The sequence below is a fragment of the Arvicola amphibius genome, chromosome 12, assembly GCF_903992535.2.
Source record: "Arvicola amphibius chromosome 12, mArvAmp1.2, whole genome shotgun sequence".
Lineage (NCBI taxonomy): Eukaryota > Metazoa > Chordata > Mammalia > Rodentia > Cricetidae > Arvicola > Arvicola amphibius.
Window position 1 is genome coordinate 73,842,803 of NC_052058.2, and position 10,634 is coordinate 73,853,436.

The following is a 10,634-nucleotide window of genomic DNA, read 5'->3' on the forward strand; positions in this document are numbered from 1 at the left end:
AAGAATCAGTCATATATATATATATATATATATATATATAGAGAGAGAGAGAGAGAGAGAGAGAGAGAGAGAGTAAAAATGGGAAAAAAGTATGGGGAATTAATAATCATCTTTGATTATTAACCATATCTATCAAGGAAAGCTAGCAACAATCAGGGCATTTGTATGTTCAGTTCTAGACTTGAGTCAGACAGTTCAGCTTTGTGTCCTTGTGAACTTTAGATTCTTCTCTGGGGATATTTATTTTAAAACTATTCACAAGGCGTCTGAGCTACCTGAAGCTATTTTGAAGGATTGTATTAGCTTTGTATTAGCTTGTACATGAATGCCTCTTTTCAATATTAAAAGAATTAGAGACAGCCTAGCTCCTGGTCTCAGATGCTTTTCTTTTAATCATTAACCTGAGCACCTAATAAGTTGGAACTCATAGGTCTTAGCTGTAAAACATACCCATGTATTTATTTTTATTCATCAAAATCCTTTACAAACTATCATTGTTATTATCAAATTAGACAGTACATCTTTGGGAGGAGTCCTCTTCTTGACAATCCAGTTAAAAATGCCCAGTAGAACAGGATGCTTGAAGTGATAAATATACAATATTGGAGACAGTGGAGAGCTCCCCACATCCACTCACACCATGCTATATAACAGAGAAAGAGCTGCAGCAAACATGTAAAGCAAAAGAGATTCTGGGGTCTGCAGTTCTGTGTCCTCCCCAATACAAGATTGGCTCATCAGAGTTTCCTTCTGGTGGGCTGAAACCTGAAACTTCAATTGCTACTCGCTGCTCCACTGGCATAGCCAATGGTATTCTGGCAAACAAAATTTACTGAAAAAGGCTGATACATCCGGGAGGTGGGCGGTGCCAGGATCGAGTCTCATCCCAATGGCAGACAGCAAGCGTTTTAAAGGAAAAAAAAAAAAAAAAAAAAACCAGCAAGGGAGCAATGCTACAACTTCAACCCATCAAAACAGAACATGGGGAGACATGATTAGGGACTTTCCAGGGTGGTAAATTAGGGAGCATTTGGGGTTTCTGGTTCTTCCCCTGCTAAGTGTCAATCAATCAGGAAAGAGTGGAATTTTGTGGTTAAATCCTGCAATTTAAGATTAGGCCATTTCCTAGACATCTGAGGTAAAATAATTTTTGAGTGGGAATAGTCCTCTCTATTGAAATCATGGCATAATTGAAAATGGAGTCCCTGTTGCTAAATTGAACTCAACAGGTTGAGTAGTTAGAGATTGACCGTGGGCTTCTTCTGTAATCACTTCCACCTTAATTTTAAAGACAGGGTCTGTTACTGAACCTGAAATTCACTATTTGGCTAATCTGCCTAGACATTGAACCTTACATATCCTCCTATCTCTACTCTTCAGCTCCGAGTTGCAGGTGCCACAACCATGTCTAGACCTTAATTTGAATGCTAGATGTCATATTTCAAAGCCTTATACAGTCACGGGAAACACTTTCCCAACTGATGCATTGTCTCAGTTCCTAATCTGATCATTTTAAAACTGGCACTGTAACAAGTCCAAATTCTTTCCTACGCTGTATAATTTTCAAAAATGAATGAATGTTAAAAGATGTCTTCTGCACTCAGGTGGCTGGTAATAGTTAGCATGCAGCAGAATCACACTAGTATTTATCCAGTGTTATTGTTTGAGCCAAATAGCCCAATGTCCTCAGCCATGCATCTCATTGAGGGGAGGATTATCCAAACTCATTTTCTGATCCTAATAATATATTAACTTTAAATTATCAGTGTCTTTTTTAGAGTATTTAGTGTATATGTTTTAGGTAAATAGTTTTATATTATTTGTCTTAAAAAGAGGAGAACAATGCTCTATGATTTATTACACTGTGTTCTCGTTTCTCAATAGGACACACATATATCGGAGTAGGAACTATTGCTTTTGCCAATCTATAGCTAAAGAAGCAGAGGAATAACCAGGCAAAGTAAATAGGGAAAATCATTAAAATACTCTTGTACACTTTGAGCAAAACAGGACAAAAGTAGACTTGGCATGTTCTGTAGTCTGTAATAGACACTGCACATTTGTTTATGGACAATGGATTCTTATAAGTTTTGTGATGCTCAGAAGTATTCTGGGATCATTTGACCAAAATGCTCTCTCTCTATAGGAACATGTTCCACAGAATGTCAAGATTAAATGCAAGTGATAAAAGTTTCTGTTTTCAAGAGACTGTGGAGGTTGAATGGACAAGCTGTACATATTCTTTACCTAATTAATATTGACTACTTTGCACTAGACTTGCACCTGTAGATCATGGTAATGGTCTTTGTTGGGGTCTCTGAAAATAATAGATAAATAAACAAGTGTATTTGACCTGCTTTTATACAAATATACTGGCAAGTCTTTCTCTCTCTGTCTCCCTCTGTGTGTGTGTGTGTGTGTGTGTGTGTGTGTGTGTGTGTGAGTGTGAGTGTGTGTGTGTGTATAATAGGGTTTGGCATGTTCACAGTACAGATGCCAATTTGTAGGTATATTTACATGTGGAGAACAGAAAAAATTCTGGGAATCATATCTCTGGTGCCATCTACTTTTTAATTAATTTTTTGATTTAATATTTTCCTCCCTGGTCGGAACTCACCTGTATTCAAGAAGCTAGACTGGCTAGCCAGTAAGTCCTGGGTAACTGGGTTTTTTTTTTTTTTTTTTGCCTCTTCATTGTTTATATTCCAGAAGAGGGCCACCACACTGAGCATTTTCTAATGTGGGCTCTTGGCTTATAATTCAGATTCTAGCCTTTCCAAACCAACAAATTCCTTTACTGAGTGATCCATCACCTCAGCCCTATGATAGAATTTTATGAAAGAAGATAGTTGTGTTATTATATGCTTGTCATGGTGGCCCCCAATGGCCATGGTAAGAGATTTGAGTAGAACACCTTACAGTTCGCTGTGCTTAAAAGTCACAGTCAGAAAAAAGAGGGGGGAGGGAGGAGTAATTATATTTAGTGGTATCAGTAGCTATTATCTTATAAGACCAAAATGAATTCATTAACAGTTAAGAAATCGAAATTAGGAATGTTTAAAGAAGAGCTGCCTGTACATTCATCTGAATGGACATAGTAGGAAACAATTTTGGAGTCATAGAAGTGCTAAATGGAGAGGAAATAAAGATGAGTAAACTGTTAATATTCATGGGGAAAGGATGAAATGTACTGTGACTATCAACTTATCTGTTCCTTGTTATATTAAGTCATGAGCAAAGAAGCATGGCCCTGGCCTTGGAAGTTTTGCATGAATTAATCAACATCACTAAGCTCTTCTCAAACTGCCAATGGCCGCCAAGAGAGCACCATTTCACTGGAAATTTGCAGAAAGGCGTCCAAGGGAGGAGTAATGGAATAGATTCTCCGAATACAGATTTGCCTTTCCTATTAGTCATGCTGTTGCACAAATCACCATCTGTGATACTTACTCATTATCATGTTACTTCACATCACATTGCATTTTAGTGAGTGATTTGTGTTAGAACAAATCATGTGTGGAAATAGACTTATGGTGATGGATCTGAGTGATCTTACCATTTCCCGTTCTAGCCTAAAAGAACAATGGCGTGGGTTTATAGGGTTTGATTTTACTGCCTGCTCAGTGGCAGTACCTTGACAGGCTGTGATAATGTCTTCCTGGCTCAAGAAAAAATCATGAGTTATAACTCAAGGTCATGTGTGACAGAATTCCACTCAATGATAAGACTCAGGTAATGAATCGAGGTGTTGCTACCTCCAGTGGTTAATCCTTGTAAGTATTTGATCCCTTTCATCCTTTTCTCCTTCCTATTTATGTACCTTGGTATTATTGATTTAGGAGTTTTAGTTTTTAAGAAGAATGTTTCAGTAAGAAACCAACCTTGAGACATAAATTTAAAGAAAAAAATTAAGAAAAGGAAAAAAATGTCTCTCAGAGGAAATGGAAAATAAATACAGAAATAAGAAGAACTAAAGAAGAGAGGGACACAGAAGAGGAGGAAAAGAGGGAAGCGGGAGGAAAATGTTAGTCAATTGTAGCAGCAGGTTTTGTTTTTACTGAATTACCCTCAGTCACTGGGCTATTTGTGTGCTTGTGGTTTTTCAAGATTAACTCATATGACCAGTCTTGGGGCATTTGCTGAAAGATATTCACCATGTTCCCACCTCCTGCCACAGACCAACTGTGGTTACTTGATGTCAAAACTAAATCAATCTAGGTTTGGCTAACTAATCTGAAATTTTCCCAGAAAAATATAAAGCTTCGAAATTGTGACCTTTTCTTAATTGGCTGTGGATAGAACAGGCTGTTATTAGTTTCTGCTAACCATATCCCTCAAGTGGCATTAACTACCAAAATCCATGTGTTAAACTTTTTTATTGACCTTATATTCTAGTTCTGTGAAAGTATGATTATGTATCATTAAATTCACCTCTGTCATTGTTTCATAGGGGATACTGAAAATGTGGATAAATGTCCATAGAATTTAGAACTTGGACATCATCATAACCTATGAGAAAAGGACTTAGATTTTTTCATGAGAACTGAACCATGGTTAGCAGAATTGGAGGGTGACTCTTATTTAAAACCTGATTTAGAAAAATTATGTGAACTCTGGTGATAATCCGGTTTCATGAAGATACTTAATTTTTTATTTTTTCCAAAGGGAAACATTGGCATTTAGTTTTTATATCAATGTTTACTTTTATTAATTTTAAATCACAAATCTCACAGTATTAAAACAAACTAAATGTCTTTAAACATACAAAGATTAAGTTATTATTTATGAATAAACACATCATGTTTTAACACTTACTATTAAGCAGCTCTAGGTAGTACCAATTTTATATTTAAACCAAAGACAGAATTCATTTAATAAGGCTGTGCTGGATTTAGAATCCATTCAAACTGAGGAAGTTACATTTTGTTTCCAGGATCCTGAGATATGGCTACTGTGTGCTGGATTGAATAACCTTCTTGTAGAAATGTTCAAGATCAGCTCACTCCAACACAATCCCTCAACTCTCTCCTCCCATTTGCCTGCAGGAGCTGAGAAGTAGAGGACATTAAGACACTAACGTTGAAAATAAATATGACCTTATGAAACTGAAAAGAAAAAAAAAGGACACTGTCAATATGACAAAATGGCAGCATACAGAATGGGAAATGTTCTGTAACAACCCTACATCCAACAAAGGGTTGATCTCCAACATATATAAATAATCTAAGAAATTAGCTGAAAAAAGGAAACTAATAATACAATTTAAAAATGGGATGCAGTTCTAAAGAGACAATTCTTAACAGAAGAATCTCAAATGTCTGAAATACATTAAAAGACATGTTCATTATCCTTAGGAAGCAGGAACACACAAATCAAAGGACTCTGAATTTCCATCTTACATCTTTCAGAATGACTAAGATTGAAAACTCAAGTGACTCTTCCTGATGGAAAAGGTGTAGAAGAAGGGAAAGACTCTAATAGTGGGATATTATTTTAACTAGGCAAATATGTATTACATTTGTTTATGCTGCATAATATAACTTTAACTGAGTAACTCAGTGTTACTTTTTCTTATGCTGTATTGGTTTTATTTTGTAAAGATGTGTTGCATTTGCTTCACATTGCTTGCCTAAGTCACTGGATTGGTCTAATAAAAAGTCAAATGTCCAATAGCTAGGCAGAAGATGGATAGGTAGGGCTGAGGGATAGAGAGAATAAATAGGAAAGGGAATATAGAAAGAAGAATAAACAAGAGGAGTAAGAGAAGGAGGAGGAGAAAATGAGGGACATGTCCCAAGCCAGAAGCAAGATAGCCACCAAACAGAACACACAAGAAACAATGAAAGTAAGATATGCAAAAGGAAAAAAAATAAAAGCCCTGAAGCAAAAGATAGATAAAGAGAATCAGATTAATTTAAGTTAAAGGACCTACCCAGAAACAAGTCTAAGTAAGGCTGAGCATTCAAAGGTAATAATAATTTTTCATGTCATGATTTGGAAGATGGTTGGTAGCCAAGAAGAAAAAGCCTGATATACACTTCTCCACAGATAGCACAAAAAAAAAAAATCTTGTACTGCTACTTTGGAATTCAATATGGTGGATTCTTAGAAAATTAGGAATTGATCTACCTCAAGAGCCACTCGTGGACATATGCCCAAAGAAAATTCTATTCTACCACAAAGACATTTGCTCAGTCATGTTCATTTTTGCTATTTGCAATAGCCAGAACCTGGAAAGAACTTAGATGCCCTTCAACTGAAGAATAGATTTAAAAAAATGTGGGACATTTTCACAATAGAGCATTAATACCTGTTAAAAACAATGAAGCCATGACATTTGAAGAGAAATGGATAAAACTAGGGAAAAAAAAGGATCCTGAATGAAGTAACCCAGACCCAGAAAGACAAACATGATATGTACTCACTCATAAGTGGATACTAGATAGAAAGCAAATGATAACTTGACTACAATTCACAAACCTAGAGAGTCTAGGTAACAAGGAGGACCCAAGGGGAAACTGTATGGATTTCCTGGGGGAAAAGTAAATAGAAGAGATCATGTAGATAGACTGGGACTAAGTAGAAGTGGAAACATATGGGATCAGGTTGTGGGGGATATGGGAGAGGAGAGTACTGAAAGAGATTAATGAAAAGGGGGGATTTGGGTTAAGTTAGAGATCTCATGCAAAGGAATCTCCCAAGAATCTACATGGATGACACCAACTATGACTGCTAGCAATGGAAGATGTGTAGCCTTAACTGACCATCTCCTGTCACTGTTGGAACTTCCAGTGAAGTAATTGAGACTGGTCCTCCAAACAACTTTTGACTTAGAGTCTATCCTGCTTATGGGATGTTTAAGCATTGGGCTGAGCTCAGGGAATCCAGCTGAAAAGTGGGTAGAGAAATTATATGAGTTGGGAGGAGTCATAAGGACATACATGGAAACCCACAGAAACAATCCAGGTTTATAGCAGCTCACAGAGGCTAGACCAATGGCCAGTGAGACTGTATGGGACATGGCATAGGCCCTCTACATCTGTGTGACAGTTGTGTACTTTGGTATAGTGTGGTACCCCTAGCTTTGTGGTCAGTCACCCTTCTGTACACTGTAAATATGTATTCCTTTCATTGGTTAATAAAGAACCTGATAAGTTCTATGGAAAGACAGAATAGAGTCAGGCAGGAAAGACAAACTAAATACAGTTGGAAAGAAAGGTGGGGTCAGAGAGATGTCAGCAAGTTGCCCATAGAACAGGATGCCAGACCACTTAAGTTAATGTGACAAATGTGTGATGATACACAGACTTTAGTGAAGGGAACCCTGATGGCTCTTTGACCTGGAGAGGGAGGGAGTGGGGATATGGGTGGAAGGGAGGGGAGGGAAGGGGGAGGAAGAGGGGAGGAGCTGGAAATCTTTAATAAAAAAATGAAAAAAATAAAAATAAAAAAAATAAAAAAAGTTAATTTAGAAGTGAGAGCTAGCCAGTAATAACATAAGCCATTGACCAAACAATTTCATTTAATATTTCCCTCTGAGTGGTTATTTCATAAGCAGCCATGGGGAGTGATGGGCAGGAAAGAAACCAGTCCAGTGGGACCAGGCGCAACAGAGAGAAAAGTCTTCAACTACACCTAGCCATGGGAGCAGAAGCTATCACTAACATTTTAGCTGGGTTTTGGGAACCTATTCTTCATTCTGGGTTACCTTGCCCAGCCCTAATACAAGGGGAGGGCTTTGTTGATACCCATGGATGACCTGTCCCTCCCTTTCTAAACCAAACAGAAGAGGAATGGATGGCGAGTGAGGAGATGTAAGAGGAGGGGATGGGAGGAGAAGAGGAATGGGAATCTGCCACTAGAATATTTATATCTATTTTATCTTTTATCATAACAATGGAAAACTATAACTGTAAATAACCATTCCTCAACTCCATCAAAGACTCCAGAAGAATATAGTATTACCTAAGCAAACAAGAAATAAGCATTTTCCAAACTCTAGAAATGACAGAGACAACTCGCTTCCTGGACAGTCACCCAAAGTTCCTCTGTACCGTTGGGGCATCCATCTTTGGCCTTCAGGCCCATAGTTTCCAGCAGACTTTTCAATGAAGCAGGAAATTTCAAAGACAGTTCAGTCACCATCTGCTGTGTCCTGCAGAATGTCTTGCAGACTCTTTCATGAATCAGGAACCCTGAAAGACCATCTCACCTTTAGGCAAGTTCAGCAGTCCTCTCTCTGTGGTTTCTTTGTGTCCAGTTTATACTACAGTCTAGGCAAGAGCAGTTTCTTGCCCAAATAGCTATCAAACTCCATAAGGAGCCTCTTTGATGCCCATCTTCCTCTTGAAGTAGATTGGTGCTGTCAGGAGCAGATGAGTGTCATTGTCATGAAAAGCCCTAAGTTATTTTTTTTCTCATGGTTTATTTTTTTTTTATATTTAAACATTTCCATCTCCTTCCCTCCTCCTCCCCCCTCCCTCCACTCCTCCTCCCCCTTCCCTCCCCTCCTTCTCCCCCTTCCCTCCCCTTCCCTCCACCCATACCTCCCCTCCCTCCCTCTCAAGGCCAAGGAGCCATCAGGGTTCCCCACTCTATGCTAAGTCCAAGGTCCTCCCAACTCCCCCAGGTCCAGGAAGGTGATCGACCAAGCCCTAAGTTATTAAAACATCACATGCCATATTCTGTAGTCTTTGAAAGATGTGAAGAATGACTATCTGAAATATATCTATGCACATCTAGAAAGTCTAACTAACATGACTACAAATGACTATTATTGATGATTATCCAATAAAAACCTATATTTCCTAATTATACATTACATTTTAAAAATGAACTACACAATCACAATACCTTAATCAAGAGCAGAAATACATATACATATAACAAAATTGACCTTAAATTTAAAACATTAAAGCAAAATCCATATCAGTGCAAATTATTCATATCTATATTATATCCCACTTTAAATGTAAAAGAACATTTATAAGCAATATTTGAGAATATGGGCACAGTTATTTCTCTCCAAACTGCTTCATGCTGAATGGGGACACTGTTATTTAGGTCTTTCATGGTATAACCTGTGTGGTAGTTTCATCTCAGTTGGCAGTTGAGTGAAGTAATTTTTTGAGGATGTTCATAGCAACCTTTCAGGAGGGCATGGTCTATCATACCATATTGGTATAGAAGCAATCCACAGGGTCTCATCCTCTGTGAAAACAAAAAAGAAACTCTTTTCCAAAGCCTGATATCCTTAGATCCAAATTCTGAAGTCAATGTACCTTTAGAACATGTATGAAGTTTCGGCTTGGCAGTCCATTTAATGAAATGGTTTTTTGTACTTAGCTCCTGTACAGTCAAAAAATTAAAAAAAAAACATAATAATACACAGAATCCAGGCTCTCTGATAATTTTCCATTTTATGTGGCTTATTTTTCTTTATTTCTTTTAATCTATAACTATCTATACTCTGTCTCTTTAAAGACTTTACCATTCTTTAAAGCATTAACTTTATTCTCTACATTTTTTCTTCTCTCTCTCAAGCCTATATACACTCATCCCATCCAACACTGTGACCCATTTAAAGGTCTTTTATGTCTGAATCTTTCCTATTGTGAATCTGTAATTTTTTTTTAATATCCAGGAGCACTTCTTAAAATGCTAAGCACTTCTTAAAAACTTAAGTTGCATCATGTAGAGGTAATAAGGTACTGCCTGTTTCCTGCTCAGTCTAAACCTTAACTACGCTGTTATTATGGTAATTACGATAGTTCCTACCTGAGGTCAGCACAGTTCAGCATGGCAGAGCAGATCCGAGCTGCTTGTGACTGAATCGGTTGTGGCTGTGGGCTGCAGAGTGGCGGGCTGTTTTGGATGTTGGCTCCACCTCTCTCCAATTTCAAAATGGAGGACGTACCATTTTCTACTAGCTCTGGGGCTGCCAGCTAGAAGCTGCACTCAGCACTTTAACTCTTGAGAATGAGCTTCTTATCTCTGTTACAGCCTAATCTGCCAGGCAGACTACTACACAGCCTGGAAACATCTCTGTGTATGGCAGCCGGAGTCTGCCATGGTCTCCCACTTGTGCCTGCCTAGTAAACATGATCCAGCTGTCTGCCCAGGTGCAGGCAGGGAGCACTGAGCCATTGGCATGGTCTCAGAGTACTTTTTTCCTGATCCTGAGCAGGCACACAAACATCCAGTCCCATAAAATGAAATGCTTTATAGCCAGAGTTCGCAGCACAGCGCAGGAAGCTGCATTTTTAAACCGCGCATGTTTCTTCCTGCTACGGCAGCTGAGTCAGGAAAATTTCTCTCCTGCATGCCAGCAACAAACAGCAAAAATCTTCGTTAAACTCTCTCCCTTTTTTTAAAGCCCTCTCAGGTTTTAAGTGGATTTAGTCCATCATGTTGGGGGCCACTTTGTAGTGGGAGATGTGGGCAGGCCTGTTCTTCATCACACCCGGCTCCTGCATGGCTAGCTCAGTCCCAGAATAATTACATGGAAACTGTATTCTTTTAAACACTGCCTGGCCCATTAGCTCTAGCCTCATATTGGCTAACTCTCACATCTTGATTAACCCATTTCTAATAATCTGTGTACCACCATGAAGTGGTGGCTTACTGAAAAGATT